General features: G+C 44.8%; 1 long non-coding RNA gene across 1 annotated transcript in view; it reads right to left on the bottom strand.

Annotated features, from left to right (window-relative positions):
- The window catches only part of LOC113594650 (uncharacterized), a 41,709-nt gene that overhangs the window by 7,909 nt on the left and 6,468 nt on the right, over positions 1 to 27,332 (bottom strand). The window contains exon 2 of the long non-coding RNA XR_008298490.1: positions 12,449 to 12,529. This is a non-coding gene — a long non-coding RNA (uncharacterized LOC113594650). The remainder of the gene's footprint in view (positions 1 to 12,448; positions 12,530 to 27,332) is intronic.

Here is a 27,332-nt window from a genome sequence, read left to right as displayed (position 1 = left end):
AGACTTTGGATAGAATCAAACCTGGGTTTGAATCCTTGTTCTGCTAACTATGATGGCCAGACCTCAGAGCCTCACTTTCTTCGTTAAAGTAACGGGAATAATAATTCGTTCCTTCTTCAATTATTGCAAGCATTTGGTGGAAGTGGAAAATATGTAAACATTTAGCACAGTCCTGGCCCCGGGAGAGCCAGTTCACATTATGTGCAAGGGTAAAGAGGAGAGTGGATCCCAGGCAAAAGGGCAGGGTCCTTTTAGAGATAAGAAGACAGGGTGGTGGGGTTGTTTTCACGTAAGATTGTGATATTATCTTAGCAAAATATACAGATATAAATGTGACTTTGGACTAGACTAATACAATTAAATAAGATCCCTCTAATCAACAACCCTGCCCACTCTTGCTGGGCAGTGCTGTTCCTCTGAGATCTGCTCTTGGAACATTTACATAAAAATCAGAAAAATCTGAGAAGCCTCAGTAGCTTCCCCACCCCAAGCCCAGGCAACTCTTTAGCTCCCTCAGTTATCTCTTTTCGAGAAATCTACATCCAATGGGACAGGGCGCGGCAAGGAAGTTGGGCTGGTGGATGAAAAGCAGATGCTTAACTGGAGAACACAATTAGGGCTTTGGATAACGCTTAGAGGTGTCCTCAGAGCTTCTGCGCCTTGGTCCCAGAACCTTTAGACACCCTTCAGCAAAGCATGAGGCTGTCCAGTAGGGCATCAGCCACGCTGCAAAGTGCACCTAGCAGTGCAGCCCGGGTTAAACCCAGGCTCCAGCAGCACCGTTTGCAGCAGGTGGGGTGTGTTCAATCAGAGGCAGATGACTGGGCCAGGCTTGATTTGTTCCTAGACAGTCATCGGTGGAGACAGGCTCAATTATTTTCATTATATAGAGTCAACAGCAACAGGACGAATAATGGGTCTGAGCCAGAGAAGCAAAGGTTAAAGGGAGGGGGAGCAAGCGAACCGAGGGGGCCCTCCCCGCCCCAGGCCCGCCGTGCCCAGTGAACCACGATGCGGTGAGCAACAGCAGGAAGACACTGGAGACTTGACTGGTCCTGCTCTGCTGGGCCCAGCATAAACTCCTAGGGGGGGTCAAGACGCACCTCCCGTGGGAGTGACTCCAGAAGCCTTGGGTGGAAAGAACTTCACCAAGACCTCATCTAACTGCTCTGGCGTTGGAGGGATGCACAACCCAAGGGCCCTCTCACCCCTTCTCCCTTACCCAGCTGCCCCCTTTTCCTCCTACTGCCAGGCACTGGGCTAAACTCTTGGCACACATGACCTTATTTCACTTTCCCAATAACCTGTAAGTTATAGGCTGTTACTATTCCATTTTACAAATGAGGAAACTAAGGCTCGAAGAGGGCTAGGTGATTTGCCCAAGCTGGTAAGTGGCAGAACCACCAAACCCAGATGTGTCTGACCCCAGGGCCCAAGCTCTCCACCCCTACATGGCTTCTTCTTTCTTCCTCTTCTGTTTATGTCAAAGGCTTTCTACCCTTGCCCTCGCCCTAGCCCCGTATCAGACCCTGTATCTTCTGGAGGTTCGGGGGCTCCGGAGTAGGCTGATCTAGGAAGAACAAAGCCCTGCAGGTGGAGGAGTTACTGTTTCTGAGATTTCTCAAGAACAGGAAACTTCCCGGGCTGCCTGCAATAAATCCAAGCCTTCCTTCCTTTGTGATTTCACCCAGGGAACAACACTCCAGGATGACTCATCTTGAGGCCAGCAGGAGATCTCCTCTGGAGACTGGAGGTGACCTTGGCCAGGCACTCACATCCTGTGCCTGTTTTCCCGTTTGTCAAGTGGGCAGCCCCAACCCCCCTGCCACGCTGGTTGTGGAGTATCAGGGTGAACACTAAGCATGTGGAAAATAATTTTTAAGAGTGAATGCAGAACTCGACAATCCTCCAGCTCCCGCCTATACAGCCTGCGTACCAAACCCGGACCTAAACCCTCTGCAGTCCTGATGCTGCCTGCCGCAGGAGCGCACCCACACTCCTGCCTTCTGGGTGGATGCGCAAACTGTGAGGGAAGGGGGACGTGGTTAACGACCCTTTTCTTTCCAACTGTAACTACTCACTGTGCCTTCAGCTCCGCATGACCTTCTTATAAGCATATAATGCTGAAAACGGCAAGCATTCACCGAGCCCTAATTAGGTATGGATTATATATATGTATTTAATATATTTTTATATTATTTGTTATATATTTCTTTTTTTCATATTTATTTATTATCTTTGAGAGACAGAGACAGACAGAGTATGAGCGGAGGAGAGGAAGAGAGAGAAGGAGACATAGAATCCAACGCAGAGGGGCGCCTGGGTGGCGCAGTCGGTTAAGTGTCGGACTTCAGCCAGGTCACGATCTCGCGGTCCGTGAGTTCGAGCCCCGCGTCGGGCTCTGGGCTGATGGCTCAGAGCCTGGAGCCTGTTTCCGATTCTGTGTCTCCCTCTCTCTCTGCCCCTCACCCGTTCATGCTCTGTCTCTCTCTGTCCCAAAAAATAAATAAATGTTGAAAAAAAAAAAAAAAGAATCCAACGCAGGTTCCAGGTTCCAGGCTCTGAGCTGTCAGGGCTCAAACTCACGAACTGCAATATCATGACCTGAGCCAAAACCAGACGCTCAACTGACTGAGCCACCCAGGTGCTCCTAATATTTCATATATATATATATATATATATATATATATATTGCATATATATATATATATATATTTTTTGCCATATATATATATATATATATATATTGCCTCATTTAATCCTTTTATGAGTGTCTATGACCAGTCCTACTATTGTACAGGTGAGAAAAATAAAGTTCAGACCAATTGATTACAGAAACGTGAAGGTCACACAGCTAGCAGGCGCGGAAGCCCAGATTCCCTATCAGATCTGTCAGTCTGCACCAGGGCGTGCTGCCTTCACCCTTTTTGTTTTTAAAATGACCAGCCCCAGGACTCTCTTAGCCACCTTTTCCACTTAATTTTTCTCCATATATATATATTTTTTAATGTTTATTTATTTTTGAGAGAGAGCGCGCAAGCAGGCGGCAAAAAGAGGGGGAGTCAGAGGATCCAAAGCCGGCTCTGTGGTGACAGCAGAGAGCCTGACATGGGGCCAGAACCCACGAACTCGAGATCATGACCTAAGCCGAAATCGGACGTGCACCCACCTGAACCACCCAGGCGTCCCACTCCATAGTTTTTAGGTTCTTTAGTGATGAATTCACTGTTGCCCCATCCCCCAGCCCAAGAGCTGGTAAATTCACGTGGACAGGGATTTTCCAGTGTTTAGCCACTACTGTGTCCCCTAAGTGCCTAGAACAACGCCTGACATGTACTAGATATTCAAGAAGTACTTATCAAACATATGAATTTGACCAAAATTCTCATCAGTTATTTTCAACTCTTCTTTCTGCTAGATGATAAATTTGGACAGCAGTTTCTTCATCTCAGTACCCTCTACCCCTCGCCCCCCACAGAGTCTATGATGATACTCTGAATATAGTAAAATATTCAATAAAAATTTGGGAACACGATTTAACTATTTGTTTTGAAACGGAATTTTTTGTCTTGGGGGTTGTCTGCTGTTTGGGGAATTCACTCTCTGCTCCCCACAAGATAGAGGGTGTTTCATATGCGATGCTTCCTCTCTGCAGCCCTGGGTTCCACCCTCCCGGGCTGCTTTACGATGCTGACAGACAGGTGGGCTCCAAAGCCTGATGCCAAGGCACCCTCCTTGGCTTTTATTTGCCATGCTCCTGACTCATCTTCCCTGAGCTGTGGGAAAGGGTTCAGTATGCAGCTCCCTAAACTCGCTGCTGAACAGCAGGCTGAGCGGGTGTTGGAAATGATACAGAAAAAAAAGAATCTAATTAAGCAGAGTAGGTGATAGTGTCAGGAAGAAAAAGGAAGCAAGTGGCAATTTGGATATCTGCCTGCAAATAAAAGACATGACTGTCGTTTCTCCTCTGGCTCCTGTTTGCCCTATAAATCTCAGCTCACTAATCCAAGTGTTTTAATTATCGCTGTATAATACAACATGCTGTGTTGAGCCCAACATGGGGAAATTAAAGCGAAGGAGGGGAGTGGAGGGATTCAGGCTACCCCATTCTCCCATTTCTCTTGTTTACACTAATCTGAAGGTGTTTTTTCACCCTTTTGCCATAAACACAACATGAGGTTTTCCAGCATCAAACATATTACCTTTTTCCACTCACAAAAAGGAACTTCAGGCCCTGCGCTCTTTCCCCAACACAGGCAACTCAGGGACCAGGAGTCACTGCCACAGTTGTCACTTAATCCCCAAGAAATCAAAAGAACTAGGTCATGAATTAAACACTAGTTCCAAAAGAGTCCCTGAGTGGGAAGCAGCATGATGGTTAAGACGAGCAGTTGAATTTCAGCTCCACTACCCACTAGCTGTGTGGCCTTGGGCAAATTGCTGAACCTCTCTGAGTCTCAGCTTCTTCAAATAAAATACAGTGATAACAGGATTAAATAACATAATGCATTTAGCACAGCGTCTGACACACTGTAAGTGCTATGCAGCATACTCCCATCTCCTGGTTCTTATCTTTGCCATCCCAACTACCTAAAGCAAACTTCAGAAGGCAGTATGGCTCACTTTTTTCTTCCTTCTCAAGTGCCACCTTATCAGTGAGCCTTCCCTTAAGACCCTAAATAAAACAGTAGCTCCTCCTTCCATACACACACACTACATCCCCCTCTTATGTTCTTTATCTTCTATAGCACTAAGAACTATCTGACATTTTATATATCTGTATGTTTAATTTTTTTTTGTCTCCACCTAAAAGGTAAACCCCAAGAAGGCAGAGCTTTTGTTTTGTAGTCTGCTGTATCTCCAGCACCTTCAGCAGGGATGCCTGGCATACAGTAGATGTTTAATAAATATTAACTGAATGAGTAAATAGAAGCTATTCTTTGGATGATGAGGCCTGAAAGAGCCATCAGAGACCACGCTGGCCAAAGTTCTACACAGGCTAGGAAACCGAGGCCAAGAGACATCAGATGACCTGCCCTCTGGTTCCTGCTTCCCTAGAATTGAGCAGTGGTAGCGGCTGAGGGCCCTAACTCTTGCTGTCTCGTTCTGCTTCAAGCCAGCCTGCCCAGACCAACAGCTCAGCATGTTGGTGTCCTGTGTTCCTTGTCTGGGGAATGGAAATAATTAAGCAGATGGCTCTCCCCCCCAAAGCTCAGGACCCGGATGCCCCAGTGACTGGCAATCTATAAAAGCAAAAAGGACAGGTGGAGATGCTGCAGTGGCTCTGGAAATCCATCGACAAATGTGCTCAGAGTTGAAGAAGTGCAGACAGCTGCAGCACAAAGGAGCCAAACACCACTGCATTTCTCTCTCCAAAATCCACCAGCATCCAGGACCCTCATGGCTTTCTGCACTGACTGAAGACAAGCACTGCAGTCCCATTTCTGGCACGCCTGGGTAACTTCCCCTTGCACAGACACAAGGGACCCTGTGCAGACGGCTGCAAACCCCAGCTATACCATTCCTAGACGTACAACCTCTCTGGGTATCTACTTTTCATCCGTTAGGACCTTCTTAGCATCAAATGAGAAAGCACATGGCCCCGGGGCATGGTCCATGGCAGGGACATGATAAAACATTAAGTGTTCTCATAGGATACGATGATATCTGCAGTCAAACACAACCCTCCCTTCCCCCAACCCCTGTCCGCCTCACCACCCCCTTAAGAGTTTAGAATTGGGGGTCTTGGAAATGAGGGACTCTTCAGCCTTAGGAATCCAGTACCAGATAATGTTTTTTGCTTTCCATTCAAGTAGAATGGAAAGAACTCAGACCCTACACCAGTCCCCCTCTTCCTCCAAGCCACTCAAGACCTCATCAGGCCCCAAAGGGAAGACTGCAGCCCGACAGTATGAATCACTCAAATGCTTTTTTGCAGAAAGTGAGATATGGCCTAGAGTTCCCCAAGGGTTAAGGTGAGAAAGGACCCAACAAAAATACCCTGTGCTTCCTTCACTATCTGTTCTCTTAACCAAATAATCAATTTTAAAGGGCCAAAGAAGGACACCACCAGTAGTTAGAATAAGGAAACATTGCGTGAGCTGGTCCAACTCCTCAACCTCCCTGAACCTGTTTCCTCACGTGTATGAAAGCCCCCAGCAATGTCTAAGGGGGCTATGTGAGGAAGAAAGGAGAGAATGCACAGCGCCTGGGGCATTATCTGCTACTTTGAATATTCAAGCCAAGAACTCCATTGCAGCCAATGCCGGAATCATAAGCATTAATTGCTCCAAAAGAACACTCTGTACAGCAAACGGAGCCTTTCTCTGCACCACAGACAGACTTGACCACTCGACCACGGACTGCAGGTTGAAAGCAAACATAAACTCCACCAGAGGGTTTCAAAAAATCATTGCAAACAATGGGAAAGGGTGTGAGGAGACATAAGGATGCACAAAGGCACAGATGTAACGGACACCCAAACAGCTCCTTGAAGAAGGGTGCCCAGTTGAACATGGTGGGGGATGCTCCTCATAAAAAACCTCGTTTGAGGTCACTGTTGCTTTGAGACACTGCCACTTTTGATAAGTGGGAATTTCTAGAATGTTCCCACGGCTGTATGGCGCACCGCTTACAAACATAAGCTCGGGGGTGAAACAAATCTATGTTTGGTGTTCCAAGAGCCCTTAAGAGGTTTCAGGAGCTGGTGACTTTCTGCTACTCAGGGAACTTCCCTGGGCCTCAGTTTCCACCCGAGCACCGGAGCTAATGATTCCTGCCTCAGCAGGTCAGTAGTAAGGCTAAACACGGTGGGCGTCCCCTAAGGCGCTTCCAACAGCTGTTGTGTGTAAAAAAAAAAAAAAAAAAAAAAAAATCAGAAGAAATCAGCTGGAACGCGAGTGGGGGCGCGGCGGGGGCGGGGGGCCGCTCCAGCAGGCGCCCCGGAGCCGGCCCGGGGCCTGTGGCCTGACCGGGAAGGCCAGGGAGCGGGCGCCCCGCGGGAGCGCCGAGGCCCCGCTGCGCCCGGCCGGGCGGGGGCGGCGGAGGAGGAAGCGGGGGCGGCCGGAGCGCGGTGGGGATGTTTAAAGGAAATTTACAATCATTTCCTCTCTGTGGTTTGGTGACAAATCAACAACATCCTGTTCTTTTGTGAGGCTCCGGGCGCCTGCAAGGCGGGGGCAGCGCTCCGGCTCTTAAAGGGACACACACACAGGGTTCCCTCCCCCCCACCCCCCCTACTCCCCTGCGGCTCCAAGAAAAAAAAAAAAATACAGCCTCCCCAAGGCGCCACCTCCGGGGGTGCGCGCGGCCGGAATGAAGGGGCTGCTGCCGGAGCCGGCCCCGGGCCGCGACCCGGATCGCGTCCCCTCCCCCGCGGCCTTCCATTCCCGCGGACGGGAGGAGACGGCGGCGGCGCACCCCTCTGATGGATGCAGCGGCCCGGGGCCATCTCCCGCGGAGGGGGCAGGCGGGGGGCGGAGGCGCTCCCGCCCGACGGTTTCCCTCCCGCCCTCCCGCGCCAATTCCAGGGCCCGGCTTCGGACCTCCGGGTGGTTTTTACCCCCTCCCCCAATCCCCTCGCCTCGAATTTTCCAGCCCCCAAACTCTGGATTTATGGTTAAAATGTCGACGTACGCACACGAGGTTTATAAAACGCCAAGGCAGAGAGAGGCTTCCCTGGCTGTAGGAGTAATGAGAATCAGATGGCTAGGGCCAGAAAAATAATAAAATACTGAACTACCCTCCTGGGATTTCCTTCATTCAGTCATTTAATGTTTGTTGTTGTTGTTGTTGTTTTTAATTAAGCGCTGGTCACCATTCTAGGCCCGGTACAACAGGAACAAGACAGACAACATCCCTGCCCCCAAGGGGCTTAGATTCTCAAAATGAATGAGTGGATGGATGGGATTATTTCACATGCTGTATGTGCTGTAATCAAAGAGGGTCATATTCTAGATTCTAGAACCACGGCTTCCTAAAGGAAAACTCCTTGAGTTGGTGACCAAAGAATGAATTGAAACGTCCAGCAACATTATGCAGAGAGAGACTAGAAGCAGGGACAGCATCCCTGCTCATCCCCAAGACCACCTGAAGGGCATCCCAGGGAGGATTTCCCTCCCCCCACCCCCAAGACAAGCCCTGGGAATTGACATCCAGGATGTGGGCGACCTGGGTCCTTCCGGTCTGGCTGTATAACCCCAGCAAGTCCCTGCTCCAGGCCTCACAGTTTCTTCACCTAGAAACAGAACACTGAACTAAATTCAGTAGCTCTCAACCCTAAGTGCAAATTAGAATTCTCCAGGGTGGTTTTCAAAAACAATGATCCCCCTGATCCCACCTCGGTCCCAGGGAATCAGAATCTCTGATAATGAAGCCTGTGCACTGGCATTTGTTTGAGGGTTCCCTGGCTGAGTTCAGTGTGCAGCCAGGGTGAAGAGCCAGTAACCTATAATCATTCACAACACTGAGTGTTTGCCATCTCTCTTACAATACACCAAATATGCCATGCACATATTTAAGTTGCAGAGAAAAACCCTACCAAATTAGATGGGTACTGTTATTACCTCCATTTTACACATGAGGAATTGGAGGTACAGAGAAGAAATCTGGTCAAGAGCCTGAGTCCTCTAAGCTGGAGTGTCTTTCCAGTAACAAGAAGCAAATTTCTACCTCACGGAGTTGTTAATCACACAGAGTAGCTACAGAGAAAAAAAGCCTGGGGTACTCTGAGCTGGGGCTGCAAACCTGCCTTGAATGGAGGCAAGGGACTGGCCTGAAGGGCCTCTGGTCATTCCGACAGCACAATGATGTGCATGCCCAGAGTGCAGGTCCCAAAATGGAGGGTAACTCTAAGAAAACAGCCTTTTATGTTTCTCTGCATTGATCTTCTTGGTCATTTTCAAAGATGATTCCCATAAAATGTGCGGTTTTGCCTCAGGCAGACGGAGGAACCATTTGGCAGGATGAGGAGAAAACTTTCTGTGCACCCCAGTATGGCCAGGACAGAATATACTCACCCGCCCCCACCCCCTCCCATATGGGGCCCACCAGTGCCCTTCCCACCTTTTGACCACCTTCCCATTTGTGCAGTTCCCTGAGGCAGGACCCAGAGAAGGGCACTGAGACAGGTTCCCAAGGAAGTGAAAGATCTGTTAAAGCAGAGATTAGAAAAAAGGGAAGCTGCTGGTCCATCTTACAGTGAAATAGTGTGCTGCTGTTAAAAAGGGGAGAGCTGTACAGATAGATTCCAAAGATGCTCGTGATACACAAGGTACAGAACAAGATCTTCTCATTGATATTTCTGTAAACACCACACACACACACACACACACACACACACACACACACCCCGGAAACTAGCAGAACCATCTGGAAGGACAGATTCCCAACTGTTCTAGTGATGACTGGGCAGATACATATGGGTGGAGGTAACAGTGGGGCAGTGTGTTGCATTAATGGCATACTTTTACTTTCTCTATTAATCACCATAGTATTTAAGTTGTTGACAGCAAATGTGTATTAATTTTTTTAGATAAAGGGACTTCTATTCATAAAAAATAAAAATAAATATGAAAAAGGGGAGCATAAAAGCCTACTTTGGGCTCTGGGAATTCTATCCAAGATAGGCCCCCAGCCAATGTCATCTCTGCCGGTTTTTCCAGCTGGTGTTAACAGTTCCACTGCTGCCCACAGCCACTTTGTCCTCAGCATGCCATTACAGTGGCGGTCTCTTACCTGGTCAGCTGCTTCCTCTTCAGTCAGGGAATGCCCCGTGGAAGTTTTGGGTGATAGAGGATGGATTTGAGAGCTAGAAGCCCCAGCTGATAGAAGAGGTGACAAAGCTCACTTCGGAGGGGAAAACTGCCAAAGGTGCTACCTATCCCATAGAGGTAGGTGAAGGGAGTGGCACTGAAGTTCAAAGGCTCTGACTTCCTTATGCATCTATGTGTTGTTTTGGAAGGTGAGAAATGGAACCTGACAGACCAAGACCTGAAGATAGACAATAGTTCCTTGTGGTCCAAACCTCAACCCAGAAATCCAAAAGGCTAGGAGCAAGGGTCTGCTTAGAACATTATATGCAGGACTGTCCCCTCCAATGAGGACCTGATACCTTGGTAACTTTGCGGTCTGCAGGAACAGCACGAGGTGAACTGTCATGCTCTAGGGAAGAATAATTTAGCCACACTCTGCTTCCTTTTTATGATTTCTTAGATCTTCGTAGTTTATAAACAGCATAATGTTGTGGTTAAGAGCATGAGCTAAGAAGACAGAGAACCCTAGTGGGATTCTGTACCACTTCCCTAAGCTTCCATTTCCTCTCTTCTAAAATGGGGATGATAATAGTACTTACCTCACGGAACTGTCCAGTGAGAATTAAATGAGACAATGCAGGAAAAGTCCTGAGTCCTGTACTGGGTACATGCAGTTAATAGTAACCATTGGTTTGGGGTGCCTGAGTGGCTCAGTCGGTTAAGCATCCAATTTCTCAGGTCATGATCTCGTGGTCCGTGACTCTGAGCCCTGTGTTGGGCTCTACACTAACAACTCAGAGCCTGGAGCCGGCTTTGGATTCTGTGTCTCCTTTTTTCTCTCTCTGCCCCTCCCCTGCTTGCACTCTGTGTGTGTGTGTCTCTCTCTCAAAACTAAACATTAAAAAAATAATAAAAAATAGTAACTAACAATTATAACTAACAATTATAAGATTCCCCAACAATTATTAACTGTACCTTTTTTTTTAGTTTATTTATTTATTTATTTTGAGCATGCGTGTGAGCATGAGTAGGGGAGATGCAAAAGAGAATCCCAAGTAGGCTCCACACTGTCAGTGCAGAGTCCAATGTGGGGCTCGAACTCATTAACCGTGGGATCATGACCTGAGCCAAAGTCAAGAGGAACTTAACTGACTAAGCCACCTGGGAGCCCCTTAAATGTACCTTTCAGATGAAAATAAGGAAGGTGATTGACATTTACATACTTACTAGCTTACACATCTCTAACATAAGTCTGAATTAGTGGTCTTCCAGAAGACCTGTGCCCACCAAAATCCTACACAGTAGAGCTAATATTACATTCAACAGTTATCACCTTCCTCTAAAGTCATCCAGTAGAGACCCTAATGTAATTTACACTTGCCTTTACATTTGCTAGGTGCTATGCAGACAAATCAAGACAAATGAAATTCCTTCCTTCCATTCATTCAGGCCTGGCCCTTTTTGAATCTTCCCAAAGCCCTTAGAAATAGGAATCCTTTCTTTCATTTTTTCTTTTAACTTCCATTACCTCCTCAGTCTAGTCTAGTTAGGAGAAAAAACTGTTTCTGGGGATAGGAGGTTTAAACTGATGGGCCATTAACACGATAACAAAGCAAAAGGAATTTTCCAGGTCACCAGCCAACAACTTTAGAGCGGTATTTAAAATTCACTTGCTTACGGGGAGGGAAAGACATTGGTCAGGAGAGGGTGGGGAAGGATTTCTCCCAGCTGATGGGGAACTGGGGAACGCCCTTTTTTATGGTTAGCAAAACCAGCAAACACCTTAACAAGCTGCTTTGTTTCTGGGCTGATCTTTTATCATAGTGCTTGAAATGCAGATATCAAAAAGAAAACAAACAGCCTTCTGCTGAATCCATAAAGAAAAGGTTCTCCTTGGCTCCTGGCTCCAGATTTAGGGAACAACTGGATCCCTGCTACAATATAACATACAACATACCCATGAATTTCTTTTAAGCTCACTGAATACACACACACACACATGCAAGCACGCACGCATGCACACACACACATACACACACGCTCATCTACACCCTGCCTTATTCCAACTGTGACAAAGCTCAGTAGGAGAGGAGCTATGGTCTCACTGTGTTTCCCCCACCCCAAGTTTGCATTTTTAAAATTTATTTGCTGGCAGTCTGGAAGTCACTGGGGAAGGCTGCTTCAACACTTAATTGGTAAACAGATCTGTTCTAGTAGAAATATTCTTCTAGTGATCACCTTTGCTGCAGATGGAAGAATGACCAGCCAAGAGTCCTGCTGAAATTTGGTGACAACGTTTTATCATCTCCCTATATCACTCTCCCCTATCCCACAGTGCACTGCTCCAGGAATTTTCATAGCCCTGGCTTCTGGAGGCCCTGCCAAATTGCACGAGACTGTTTAAGAAGTACTTATACACAGTTTTAGGTTTTTTTGTACAATTGTTTCCAAACTCTAAAATTCAGCAGAATTCTTTGCAAAGGAACACAAAGGAAAAATAGATTTAAAACTATTGTTTCTGGTAGGAACCAATCACAAGGTTGCTCAAACGGGTCCCTAGAATTCAAAGTTTGGGGAAACAAAATCACTATTTTAGAATATCTTTCTATTATTACTTTAGGTAATATTGTCATTACAAGCAAGTCCAAACTCCTCCCTATGCTGTTAGAACCCTTTTTGATCCAGCTCCCGCCTACCTGAGCTCCAAGTAGTCATTCCTGTGTATCTGCTCTCTTGATTTACATCTTGATTTTGGCAGTGGGTCCTCCAGTAGCTTCCTGATAAGAGATACAGGAGAGGTCAATTTTTTGAGACCTTGCATATCAGCATATATCTTGCCTTCTGTTCTCTCTTCACATTTTGACTGGTAGTTTTGCTAGGTATAAAATTCTAGGTTGTAAATCATTCCCCCAACAACCCTAGGCCTCTCCAGCATCCAGGTGTTTGAACTGTAAGTTCCTTTTGCATAGAACACATATCCCATGCCCACTCCCACCCTTGTGTAGCTAACACCTCATTGTTTTTTGTTTTTTTTATTAAGATTTATTTTTAAAAAAAATTTTTTTACATTTATTTATTTATTTTTTATTTTTTTTTTTAACGTTTATTTATTTTTGAGACAGAGAGAGAGCATGAACGGGGGAGGGTCAGAGAGAGAGGGAGACACAGAATCTGAAACAGGCTCCAGGCTCTGAGCGGTCAGCACAGAGCCTGACGCGGGGCTCGAACTCACGGACCGCGAGATCATGACCTGAGCCGAAGTTGGACGCTCAACTGACTGAGCCACCCAGGCGCCCCAACATTTATTTATTTTTGAGAGATAGAGACAGAGTGTGAGCGGGGGAGGGGCAGACAGAGGAGACACAGAATCTAAAGCAGGCTCCAGGCTCTGAGCAAGCTGTCAGCACACAGCCTGACGCAGGGCTCCAACCCACAAACCATGAGATCGTGACCTGAGCCAAAGTCGGACACTCAACCAACTGAGACACCCAGGTGTCCCTTTTTTTTTTAAGATTTATTTTTTTTTAAGTAATCTCTACACCCAAAGTGGGGCTCGAACCAATAATCCTGAGATCATGAGTTACATGCTCCACCAACTGAGCCAGGCAGATGCCCATACCTCATTATTCTTGTCAGAGAAACTCACCTGGCCAGCCACATATCCCTCCCAGTTGCTCCCACAACCTGATGCTTATCCCTCACTATACTTCTTACACCATGTTATTGTTATCTGTTTACTTGTCAGTATCCTCCACTAGTGAGTGAGCATGAGGGCTAAAAATACATAGCCACAGTGCCATGCAATAAATATTTATAGAACAAAGAAATACATAAATGGTTGTGATGATTTTTTTTTTCAAGATACAAAGTATAGTAAAATGTTTGACAAATGCCCTTACCAGTTGGTGCCTGCTACGGACTTGGGGAGTAGAGAGCAGGATTGGTCTGGGGAAGAAATGTCACCCTGATACTAGGACCATTATAATTTCTTGCTCAATATCTGCCTTTCATGAGGACAGGGACCAGCTCTGGCTCTCAATGCTGTGTTCCCAACAATCAGACCATAATGACAACTTAATAAAGAACTGTTGAATGAATGAACTGGTCCAGACAAAGGGAGTCCTATGCATTACACAGCCAAGAAAACAGAGAGAAAAAGTCCCTATACTGACTTACAGTCACAGGAAAAAGCAAGGTTTGGAATGAAAACACAATTCATCATCTGTTCCCACCCCACCTCCAATAGCAAACCCTCTCCCAATTCCCTGTTCCAGATATAGGCATTACCTTCTTTGGACACACGGATTTGAAGCCCAGAACTATTTGGTTTGGACCCTTGCTTTCATAGTCTGTTTCTTTTCAATCAGCAAGTCCTATTGTCTCCTCCCTCTCTCCCTCTACAGCAGCTTTCACCCGACCCTTCTGCTTCATCCCTCTAGTACCTTCGCTGAGGCCTCTGTCACCCCACACCGATATTTTCCCCTGGCTCCCTCCTTCACTCCAAGGCGTTTGGACACCTCTGTCACATTAATCTCTCTGAAGCATCACTTTGCAGTATCTCCTCACTGCCCCAAAATACCTTCAGACTCTCTTGATTTCCTCCCATGTTAAGTTACAACTCTTCTGCCAGCTTTCACCCTTCAGGATGACTTCTGATGCTCTGTTTTCCCTCCCCACACACAGCAGCTCGCTTATCACATGTACACAACTCTCACTCTGATTAGGCAAGATGTGTCACTGTCTCTGAAACAACAGAGCAGACTTCTGCACAACTTGTGCATTTTCTTCTCTGGAATGTTCTCCGTACTCCTCTCTTAATTCAATCCATCCTTCCAGACCTACGGTTTAAATCCTTCCTCCTCCAAGATGCCTTTATTTACAACTTCAGAACTTGCAGATCTCCCCAAATTTAAAATCCAAAAATGCTTATCATCTTTGCAGCCCAGCTAAATCCAAATGTGTGCCTTATATAAGATACTATATATTCCACACACATTAGTGCAATATTCCCCAGCTATCCAGACTGCGCCTTGATGGTAAGGATGTCCTGTTCTTGGACCCTAGGGCCTTAGAGTTCAACATGGAGTAGTATTCAGGAGGTGGTAAGAAAACTGCCTCTAGAAACAGACAGACCTGGGCTAATCTCAGCCCTACCAATTCTAATTGTGTGCAATTGGACCCTCTGAGCTTCAGTATCCTTACCTGTAAAACTGGGATAATAACAGTGCTACCTCATGGGTTTGATGTGACAATTTAAATGAAATAATGCTAAGTAAAACAATTAGGACAGTGTTGTGATACATGACAGTGTGATACATATGTGATACACGTATTCAGTAGTACTCAGTACGTGTTAGCTATTGTTATAAGAGACTCCAGTTCCTATTCTTGGATTTGAACTTTGGCCTTGATTTTGCTTTACACTTTCTGTCACCGAGCCAGCCTTGCAAATAGTGATTTCCTGCCAGTCCCTACCTCTGTGTCCACCCTTGGCTGGTCAAAGCATTCTCTGCAAGCAGTGGTTACGAGAAAGTTCCATCATACAAAGTCATCTCAGGCCCCACTTTGTGGTTCCTCCTGCCCTCAGCACTCCTGGATTCGGTGCTGAATTGTTTTAGTACCTTTGGTTTGGAACCTTAAGCCTTTCTTTCTTCCACCTTTTTTTTTTTATCACTATCATTGTATTATAAAAACAATACATGTTCATTAAAATATTAAAAGTGAATAGCAAATGTCTCACTCCTCACCCAAACCTCCATTCCTGATCTTCAGAAATAACCAGTTAGCTTCTCATGTGTATTTCCAGAAAACATCCACGGCTACAGAAACATATACACACATACACTTTTCTGTGGCCTGCTTTATTCGCTTAACAATCGGCCTTTCTCGCTCTAAGTAGGCTTCATGTACAGTGCAGAGCCGAGCACAGGGCTTGAACTCATGACCCTGAGATCAAGACCTGAGCTGAGATCAAGATCAGATATTTAACTGACTGAGCCATGCAGACACCCCTAACAATCGGTCTTGAACACCTTTCTATACCTATACCTGATAGGTTCACCACACACTGTTCAAAGGCAACTTCAATTTCTTTTGTAAAAAGCAACCATCATTGATTTAATCAACCTCCTACAGATGGGCATGTAGGTTGCTACTACTAAAACAATGTGATGAACATCTTTGTATACATATCTCTACGGACGCCTTAAGTCTTAGGGCTTCTGATTGCCAGATTAGACTAGACTGGGAGTGAGTCATCAAATTTGGTTCTAACTCCCGTGTCTCTACCCAAATATAGCATTCAGTCCCTATACTCACTGACTCACTGGTCACCGGTGTGACCACGTTCCTCCTCATTTCAAAATAGAAGAAAGAGGTCACTGGACTGTTTCCTTACGATCCCGCTCAAAAGAAGCTCACAGAAGCCACGTATGTCCCTTTATCTGGAACCAGAGGGGAAATCCCAGACATTGGGGGATAAGATTTCAGAGTCTGGCTGTGTTCTCAGGTAGCCCTGAGGTAGCCCCAGAGAAGGAAGGAAACACGTTTTTGGTTCATGAGACACAATCCCAGCTGTTTTCAGTGGGACTGAGAGGGATGTGAGTATGACAATAAGGACAGCAGAGGAGACAGCCTTCAGGTGGTGGCTGGGGGGAGGTGAACACATAGGGCTTTCATCAGCAGTGACTCGGCATTATTATCCTAGCCCACATCCGTCCCTTTACAACTATGTCCTTGCTCAGGCCAAGGACAGGATGGAACGGCAGGAACTGTGAGTGCTTATCCCCAGCTCAGCCTGACTCATGCAGGACCCCAAGCCAAGCCCCTTACTGCACCCTGGGGGAAGCCCAGGAGCCTGGGTGAAACTAGGGCGGGGAAGAAAAGATGTATCCAAGTTGCTTACATACAACTCTGTGACCCACAGTGAGCCACCATCTTAGGCTTCAGTTAGTCCGTGCTCCTATCTGTGAAAAAAAGCAAAAGCAACATGCACAGTCCCTGCCTTACACTGTCCTTGAAGGCAGGAGGTATACCAAGTACTTAACACAGGACATGGCATTACATAAGCAGTGAATAAATCTTTCATACTTGCTCCACTGATATCTCCCTCTTGCCTAGCACAGTGCCCAATTCAGAGTAGATGCTTCATTAAAATTTCTTTCGGTGAATGAATGAACAACCTCTTCATTTCCGAAGGGCGGACAGGAAAATTACAAAATAACCCCCAAGGCCTCTCCAACCTCTTGTCACCCTATTCCCTTCTTCACGATGTGGCAGCTTACTGATAATGCAATTTGGTTCGGTTCGTGCAATTCATGCTCTTCCTCACAGAAAAGATGTTCTCTCCCCCTTGGCTTGTCCTCAAGATCCAGCCACATCAAAGAATAAACTCGGGCCCAAGGTCCTGGAATGCGGCCTCACCTCACAGTTTCTAAAGAGAAACCCAGTCCTAGGACCATGGAGGATCAGAGGAGGGAGGAAAGAAAATTAATATATTCATTCAACAAATATCTATGTGGAATATCTATTGTGTCTAGAAGTGAAACCAAAAACTTGCTGCTTGGCCTTGCTCCTCTACTCCCTTACCATGCTGGCATCTGCCTCAAACCCTCAAAGCCTGGTCTCCACCTCTCTACTGAAAAGGTTTCCTTGTAGGGAGTCCTCAGGCACACCAGCTCACCAGCTGTTAATCCAGGCGCCCCTCCCCACTGTTTGTTCCTAATTTCCACACCTTTCTCCTCCTTTGGTTTCTCTGGGTGACTATACTCCATTGTCCTCCCTTCTCTTCTCCCTTTCCCGCCCCCGATTCTTGCCTTGTATTGCTTCTTGCCTCACAGCATCCCTCCAAAATCCATATGTTAAAATGCTAACCCCCTGCGCCTCAGAATGTGACTGTATTGGAGATAGGGTCTTTAAAAAGTAATTAATGAGGTCCATTAGGGTGGGTCCTAATCTAATATGACTGGTTGATTTATCAGGACACAGGCAGAGGGCAAACCATGTGAAGACAGGGTCTTCTATAAGTAGAGAGCCCTAAGAAGAAACCAATTCAGTTGGCATTGTGACCTCACACTTCCAGCCTCCAGAATTGTGAGAAAATAAGTTTCTGTTGTTTAAGCCACGGGGTCTGTGGTACTTGGTTATAGTGGCTCTAGTAGACTAATACACCCCTTGTATTCTATGTCACAGTCATCATCCCCAAAGATCTCTTCCTCCTCTGTCAATTCATCTCCATGGTCTAAACTATCATCCCTCCCCTTCCCAATTTCCCATGCAGGTCAACATGTCTACACACAGAGACCTAGATGCTCATCCAGATCCCAGTTCTAAATTCCAGCTGCCTACGAGACAATTATTCCTGAGTCATTTTGCCAATCTTGAAACTTCAAGAGGTCTAGAACCACAAAATCCTTGTAGGTCAACCCAACCACCTTGCTTCACAGATGAGGAAACTGAGGTACGAAACAAAAGCAAACTCGGCTCTCGTCCCAACTTCCCTATTCCTAAAAGCACCTTCCATCTGGTCACTCAAAAATATGGAATCATCTTTTACTCTGTCCTTTTTCCTCCCTCATAGCCAATAAAGAAACTTTCAGTGGATCTCAAAATCATTGTCTGTTGTCCAGTGTTTTAGCTCTAACTTTTTTTTTTAATGTTTATTTATTTTTAAGAGAGAGAGAAAAAGAGCACAAGCAAGGGAGGGGCAGAGATAGACAGAGACATAGGATCCAAAGCAGGCTCCAGGCTCCCAGCTGTCAGCACAGAGTTTGACGCGGGGCTTGAACCCACGAACCATGAAATCATGACCTGAGCCAAAGTCAGACGCTTAACTGACTGAGTCACCCAGGCGCCCATTTTTTTTTTTTTTTTAAGTAAGCTTTATGCTCAATGTGGGTCTTGATCTTACAATCCTGAGATCAAGAGCCACATGCTCTACAACCCTAGTTCTATTCTGTCCCCCCAACCCCACCCCACAGATAAAATATTTCAGTGCATTTATATTTAGATAAGTATTGAATTGTTAGGATTCAGTGGACTGTTCTGTTAGAAAGATAGAATAGCAGTGAAGATAAAAACATAAGCTCCAGTGTCTTACATGGGTTTGGTTCCTCATTCCATCCTGTGGCCTTAGGCAGGTTTTTTGACCTATAAAATGAAGATAACAATGGTACCTACATCATAGGATTCTTGTAAGAATTTTTTTTGAAGTTTATTTATGTATTTTGAGAGAGAGAGCATGAGCAGGGGAGGGGCAGAGAGACGGAAAGAAAGAGAATCCCAAGCAGGTTTTGCACTGTCAGCACAGAGCCCAATGCAAGGTTTAGTACCACAAACTCCAAGATCATGACCTGAGCTGAAATCAAGAGTTGGACACTTAACTGACTGAGCCACCTAGACACCCCAAGAATTGTTTTTAAATAAACTCTACATCACACACTGGGGCTCAAACTCATAACCCTGAGATCAAGAGTTGCTTGGTCTACCGACTAAGCCAACCAGGCACCCTGGTCTTGAAAGAATGAAATGTGGGTGTGAACCCAGTATGGTCTAGCCTCCAACTCTTCATACTACACCATGCTACCTCTTTCTCTGGGAATGTAAAAGAATTGGTTCAGTTTCTGATGGTATGGTGACCAAAATACCCTGGATGGCTTTCTCAATGAAGATAATTCCAAGTATTGAATAAAATATAGAATTTTTTCAAAAATACATCACTGAATTGGAAGACTTTGGCTCAGGTCATGATCTTGAGGTTCGTGGGTTCGAGTCCTGCCTCAGGATCTGTGCTGACAGCTCAGAGCCTAGAGCCTGCTTCAGATTCTGTGTCTCCCTGTCTCTCTCTCTGCCCCTCCCCCATCATGCTCTGTTTCTGTCTCTGAAAAATGAATAAACCTTAAAAGAAATTAAAAGAAGAAAGAAATACTCAGAGGCCTAGATAAAAAAGGAAAAGAAAAACAGAAAAGAAAATGGCAACTCTGGAACATAAGTGAGTGCACGAGACAGCTTTCCCCTTAGGGTATCTGCAGTAACCTGGTGACATAAAGCATTCATTCTGATAAATACAAAGGATGAGGAAGACAGAAGATACAAGATAAGAAGGTAACAGAGGCAGGCAGAAGGTAATATCACACAAGGTAATAAGCCTAACAGAAGCCCCTCAAAAGGATACACGAAAAGTTACAGCCTCAGTGTAAGGGATGAGTGAGAAATATATCCAAGGCACAGAAGAGGCAGCAAGGAAATTTGTTTGGCAAACACTGATCTTGCATGAGCAAAGAAAAACAAATCTTCCCTGAAAATTCATAACTACAAACCAACTTTCACGAGTTTATAGACTGAATTCATACAACCTATACCTTGTGTACTTGAAAACTTCAAGCAGAAAATTTAAGTAGCTCCAGGTAGGAATAAAGCTCAGTAATGGTAAAAGCAAATACAAATTATCTCTAAAGGACACTAATTTCAACTGATGCATTAAGGAATGCCCATAAAATTCCAAGAAATTGGGCCTAAAGCTGAAAATCACAAAACACACAAGGAAACAAGGCACCATAAGTGAGAACCAGCAGAAACAACAGTCTAATCAGATCCACAAAAATATGACATAAAAATTATCAAGTACAGAAAATGGGTAAGTATATGTACTATATTTCAAGAAATAAACATAAACCTTAAACATATGAGCCAGGGGTAGAAGACTATAAAAAGTAACCAAGCCAATTTTGAAAAAAAAAAACAAAAAAACTTAAGGGTTGCCTGGGTGGCTAAATTGGTTCAGCATCTGACTTTGGCTCAGGTCATGATCTCACAGTTAGTGGGTTCGAGCCCCGCATCAGGCTGTGCTTAGAGCGTGGAACCTGCTTTGGAATCTATGTCTCCTTTCTGCCCCTCCCCCTGCTCATGCCAGGGCTTGCACTCTCTCTCTCTCTCTTCCTCTGTCTGTCTCTCTCAAAAAAAAAAAAAAAAAAATTTTTTTTTTAAATGTTTTTAATTAAAACGAAGATGGATTAAATAGCAGATTAGATACTAGGGGTTTTTTTAAATTAATTTTTAAATTTTATTTATTTATTTTTGAGAGAGAGAGAAAGAGTGTGAGCAGGGAAGAGGCAGAAAGACAGGGAGAGAGAGAATCCCAAGCAGGCTCCATACTCTCAACGCAGAGCCCAATGCCAGGCTCAAACTCACCAACCATGAGATCATTACCTGAGCCAAAATTCAGAGTCAAACACTTAACTGACTGAGCCACCCAGGCACCCTGATTAGATACTATTAAAGGCAGAATTCATTTACTAGAAAATGGATCTAAAGAAATCTAACGAGTGACCCAAAGATACACAGAGATGAAGAAAACAAAGAACTACATATGTGACATTGGAGGATAGAATAAGACTGTCTAATATATACTTAATTGTATTTACAGAAGAAAATAAAGGAAAGAATAAGAAAGAGGAGTGTTTGTAGAAGCAGGACCAGGATAGGAGTGAAGTGGGTGAGGTAGGTACCTAGGGCATAAAATTTATTTTAGACACTCACTCTCATGACCAATTCTGCATTTAGACAAACTCAAGAATGAGTACCTCCTTAAATTTGGTGCCCTAGACACCTCCCTGACTTCATACTAGTGCTGCCCATGCCAAGAGTTTTTCCAAATTGTTCTAAGACAGAAAACTCTGCATCCAGAAATCCCATGAAGGATGAAGAAAAATATATTCACAAGTACTTACATCAGATTGAAACTGCAGAGGGCCTGGAACAAATATAGATCAACAACAAAGTAATTGCAGTTAGACTGACGCAAGACTTCTCAGCAGTCACAATGGAAACCAGAACGGTATCTTCAATGTGCTGAGAACAAAATAGCTGTTGTTCAAGGATTTTATTCAAAAATTTAAATATGAGGGTGAAAGAAAGGAATTTTCAACCCAGGAAAAACTGAGAGAATTTACTACCAACAGACACTGAAGGAAATTCTAAAGGCTGAATTTCAGGCAGAAGAAAAGCAATCTCAGACAGATGCTGTTATAAAAAGAAACAGTGAACAAAGAGATTGGTGGGTCTGTAATCCACCAATGTACAATATCTGTCCATATAAAGAAACAATAGTAAGTCTCTACTAAAAAAGAAAAAAAAAAAAAAAGGATAGAACGAAACTCTGAACTACAAAAGAAGATAAAGGGGTGAGGGGGAAAGGTAGAGACTTAAGGATTTAAGTTAATCTAAGGTCCCTATATTATATTGTTTAAGAGGGCAGAAATTGTGATTAAGTTTTAAACATCTAGGGGATCCAGTAAAAAAACAGAGAGACTGTAACTTCCAAAGCAATCAGTAGGAAAGAATCGGATGATTTTTTAAACAACTCAATCCGGGGCACCTGGGTGGCTCAGTCAGTTAAGCATCTGACTTCTGCTCAGGTCATGATCTCAGGGTTCTGGGTCCGAGCCCCGCATCGGGCTCTATGTTGACAGCTCAGAGCCTGGAGTCTGCTTCGGATTCTGTGTCTCCCTCTCTCTCTGCCCCTCCCCCGCTTGCCCTCTGTCTGTCTTTCTCTCTCTCTCAAAAATAAATAAACATAAAACATTTTTTAAAAAATAAAAAAACTCAATCCACACAACAAGAAAGTAGAAGGAAAAGCAAAAATAAAAACCAGCACACAGGGAAGGCCATGCATGTGGAAGGTAGGGGGCATATGGGAAATCTCCGTCCTTTCCTCTCGGTTTTGTTATAAAGCTAAAATTGCTCTAAAACATAGTCATAACACACACATATGATAAATAGCACAGGATAAGACAGAAAGAAATCTAATTCAGTCATTTTCAGTTCTTACATAAAAACATGCAAACTGAAATGCACCACTCTGCAGCGAAAACACAAAGCTTGTCAGACTGGCTAGAAATTAAAATCCAGGGCACCTGAGTGGCTCAGTCAGTTCAGCACCCAACTCTTGGTTTCAGCTCAGGTCATGATCTCGAGGTTAGTGAGTTCAAGCCCCACATCAGGTTCTATACTGACAGAGTGGAGCCTGCTTGAAAGTCTCTCTCCCTCTCTTCTGCCTCTCTCTCTCTCTCTCTCTCTCTCTCAAAATAAATGCATATTTTTTTTAATTGTCCTTTTCCACATTTAGTGCTGAGCCGGCTTGGGATTCTCTCTCTCCCTCTCTCTGCCCCTCTCACATGCACTTGCTCGCTCTCTCTCAAAATAAGTACACTAAAAAAAAAAAATGTAATAGTGCTTGTTACAAAAAAAAATAAAGGAGTGAGCCTAAGTAACTGCCAAAGTTTCCTCCTGCTTGATCCTGTCAGTGTGATTTCTCCACAAAGTCAAACAGAACAAATTCGGTCATCTGAGGATAGTTTGATAAAGGAACTATTTGCAGACATGTGGCCAGAGTGTAAGGAAACTCAGGATAGTGCAACACTGTGGAACTGTGAAAAAACGGGCTTCGTTATCACCTCTAGGACTGAAGGGCCAGGGAAGGCTGGGCAAATCACCAGAATATATTCTGGCTCCTTCTAATCCATTTTCCACACTGTAGCCAAAATGACATATTCTCCAACGTGCATACTCACACACAAACATACACGCTTTAATACTTTTAGTAGTATCCCATGATCCTTGAGCAGGATAAAACTACTAATCTTTGCACAGCCTCCGAAACCTTCAATGATCTGTTCCCTCTTCCCTATCTCTAGCTTTTTCTGGGACCAGAGTCCACTTCATTTTCAATTCTTTAGTCACAGTGGGCTTTATCTTATGTCCTTGGGTTCATCATGCATGCTCCCTCCTACCTCAGGACCTTTGTATACGCTGTCCTTGCCTGGAATACTTCTCCCTCCACCCTCCAAACCCACTTATCACCACTCATCCTTTTGGGCTAAACTCAGGTATCACTAGATATGGAGAGGAACTTTCTTCCGAAAGCCTCAGCTTCATTATATACCTTCAGGGTGTTAATACCTCTCCTGCAGAGCACTTATCACTGCTGTCATTTTATGTTTTAAAAATTTTTTTCAATGTTTATTCATTTTTGAGAGACAGAGACACAGAGCGTGGGGCAGAGAGAGAGGGAGACACAGAATCCAAAGCAGGCTCCAGGTTCCCAGCTGTCGGCACAGAGCCTGACATGGGGCTCAAACCCACAAACCACTAGAGCCTGTCACGGGGCTTGAACTCACAAGCCATGAGATCATGACCTGAGCTGAAGTCGGACGCTTAACCAACTGAGCCACCCAGGTGCCCCTGTTGTCATTTAACATTTATATTTGTGCAATTGTTTGATGAATGTATGTCTCACTAGACTGTAAGCTCCATAAGGGGAAGAATGGCATCCTTTATACTCACAGATCTGCACAGTGCTTGGCACCTGGAGCCTCACAGAAGCTCAATAAATACTGATGAGTAAAGGAATGACAACATCCTCACTTAGAGAAGGGTGCTTTGCCCAGTAACAAGTGTACCATACCCCAAGAAGCTTTCCCCAGTTTCATCACCCAATCTGCATTCATTCATTCAAAGATTATTTACTTGTCATTTCTCTATGTCAGAGAAAATTAAATGCAGCTGCCTTCAAAGGCCTTTCCTAAACATAAAAACACTCTCTGGGCTGTGTATATGGCAAGAACACGGTAGGAAAGCCTCCAAGCCACAGCAGTGGATGGTGTCTCAGTAAACCTGGTGGACATTGAAGGTGGAGGATGGGGAATGGCTCCCCATTGTTGACCCATCAGACCCAGAGCAAAGGTAGATGGGTTAACAATCAACCACGAGCCTTTCCAAGGACCCTAAATGATGGATGGGGCCACAGCCAATGGGACCCAAGTGACTGAACTCTGGGCATTTTGGCGCGGTGGGCTGAAGGAGTTGAGTTTGGTTGGCTTCAGACAATTGCTAACCACAAAGAAACTCCTCTGCCTTAAAATTCCCATTTGGGAAAGAGACCAAAAGCAGTTCCTTTGATTAATAAAATCTACACCTTGTTGTCTGATTTGATTGACTTTATACATGGATGGTAATGGCTCTATGCCTTGGCTTCCTTATCCTCAATGAGGATGAAAATTTTTAGATTCTTTAAGAACATGAATAATAACAATAGCCCTACCAGCTAGTAACATTTACCAAACATCACTCTGTGCCAGACTCTGTGCTAAGTGTGTATGTGTGAGTGTGTGTGTGTGTGTGTGTGTGTGTGTGTGTGTGTGTATACATATATATATATGCATATAATCGTTGAATTTTCATGTAAATTAGCTCATAGTGGTCCCCTGCTTAGGACACTTCAATGACTTTCACTGATGTTAAAATGCAGGACACGTCGCTGGCTCTGTTGGTAGAGCACGCAACTCTTGATTTTGGGGTTGTGAGTCTTAGCCCCACAATGGATGCAGACATTACTTAAAAATAAACACTTAGGGGCGTCTGGGTGGCTCAGTTGGTTGAGCATCCAACTGCATCTCAGGTCATGATCTCATGGCTTGTGAGTTCAAGCCCCATGACAGGCTCTATGCTGACAGCTCAGAGCCTGGAGACTGCTTTGGATTTTCTGTCTCCCTCTCTTTCTGCCCCTCCCCAGCTTGCACTTGGACTCTGTCTCTCAAATATAAATATACATTAAAAAACACTTTTAACAAAAACTTAAAAAAAATAAATAGATAAAATGCCAACTCCTTACTATGGCCTTCGAAGCCCTGCAGGACGTGACCGCTGCCTATTTCTGCTGCTGTATCTCAAACAGCCCACCCACTAGTCCTTTCACTCCAGCAGCATAAACCTTCCTTCTGCAACTCACATACACGAAACCTGTTCCTACCTCATGGCCTTTGCACCAGCTAGCCCTGCTGCATAGAGTGCTCTTCCCTCAGATCCACCTACAGGTGCCTCCTTCTGGTCATTTGGGTCTCAGCTCAGTTACTACCACCCTGACTTCCCTACTACCCTCCCCTCCACGCTCGATCATGGCACCCTGTTTTATTGCCTCCATAATATCTATTGCTATCTAAAATTATCTTAATTCTTTGTTTGCTCCATTATTATCTGCCTCCTCTAACTAGCGTATAAATTCCATGAGAGCAAAGCCTCCTCTGTTCTGTGCACCCCGTGAATTCAGTGTCCAAGAACAGAGCCCAGCACACAAGAGGCAGTCCACAAATATTTAAAGGAGTGGGTAAAAAACCCTGTGAGAGATAAGAACTACTATGTTTATCTGACTTTATAGATGAAGAACTTAAGGCCTAGTGATGTTGGCTGACTTGCCCTCAGAGGTAGTAGGTAAACAGAGGTGCTGAGTAACAATTGAACCCACTTGTGCTCTTAATCACTGCACGAACTGAGACTCATCCCATGACGCATGTCACGATTATCTCCCTTCTATTCATTCCTTGCACAGAACCTGGCCCAAGAGCTAGACAGCAAGGGAACAGTGAAGAAAGCAGTGCAGAGAATGTGAATTAGTAGAACCGCTTGGGAAAACTGGAAGTACTCACTAAAGCCAAACCAGTTCTCAGTGTATATCCACCAACAGATAAACAGGTCTTCAACAAAAGCCAGCTACAGGATGGGGCTGCTGGGCAGCTCAGTCAGTTAAGCGACAGACTTTGGCTCAAGTCATGGTCTCGCAGTTCGTGAGTTCGAGCCTCGCATTGGGCTGTCTGCTGCTCTCACAGAGCCTGCTTCAGATCCTCTGTCCCCCTGCCCTCCTGCTCCTCCCCAGGTTGCGCACGAATGCACACGCTCACTCTCTCAAAATTAAATTTAAATTTTTTTTAAATCTATTAAAAATCATATACAGGACTATTAACAGAAGCCATATTCTTTTTGATTTTTAATACTTTATTTTTAAGTAATCTCTATACACAATACGGGGCTCAAACTCATATCTCCAAGATCATGAGTTGCATGCTCGACCAAATGAGCCAACCAAGTTCCCCCAGAAGCAGCATTCTTTTTTTTTTCCTTTCTTTATTCTTTTTAAGCAGGCTCCATGCCCAACATGGGGTTCAAACTCACGACCCCAAGGTCAAGAGTCACAAGCTCTACAGACTGAGCCAGGCAGGTGCCCCCTAGAAGCAGTATTTTCTTTTTTTTAATTTTATTTATTTATTTTGTGAGAAAGAGTGAGCACGAGTGGGGGAGGGACAGAGAGAGAGAACACTAAGCAGGCTCCACACTGTCAGTGTAGAGCCCCACATTGGGTTCAAATCCATGAACCATGAGATCATGACCTGAGCTGAAATCAAGTCACAGGCTTAATCGACTAAGCCACCCATGTGCCTCAGCAGTATTTTTAAAACTAAACACTGGAGGGGCACCTGGGTGGCTTAGTTGGTTAGGTTTCCAACTCTTGATTTTGGCTCAGGTCCAAATCTCGAGGTTCAAGGGATTGAGCCTTCTGTCGGGCCCTGCTTGGGATTCTCTCTCTCTCCCTCTCTCTCTGCCCCTCCCCTGCTCTTGCTCCCTCTTTCTCTCTCGCTCTCTCTCTCAAAATAAATAAAAAACCTTAAAAAAAAAGTAAACATTGGAAACAATATACATACCCATCAATAATAGAAGGAATAAATATACTGCAGTACAACTCTATTTTGGAAT

This window comes from Acinonyx jubatus, chromosome A1 (assembly GCF_027475565.1).
Source record: "Acinonyx jubatus isolate Ajub_Pintada_27869175 chromosome A1, VMU_Ajub_asm_v1.0, whole genome shotgun sequence".
In the NCBI taxonomy this organism is placed as follows: domain Eukaryota; kingdom Metazoa; phylum Chordata; class Mammalia; order Carnivora; family Felidae; genus Acinonyx; species Acinonyx jubatus.
Note: the sequence above shows the minus strand (reverse complement) of the source record. Positions and strands in the feature narration are given on the sequence as shown.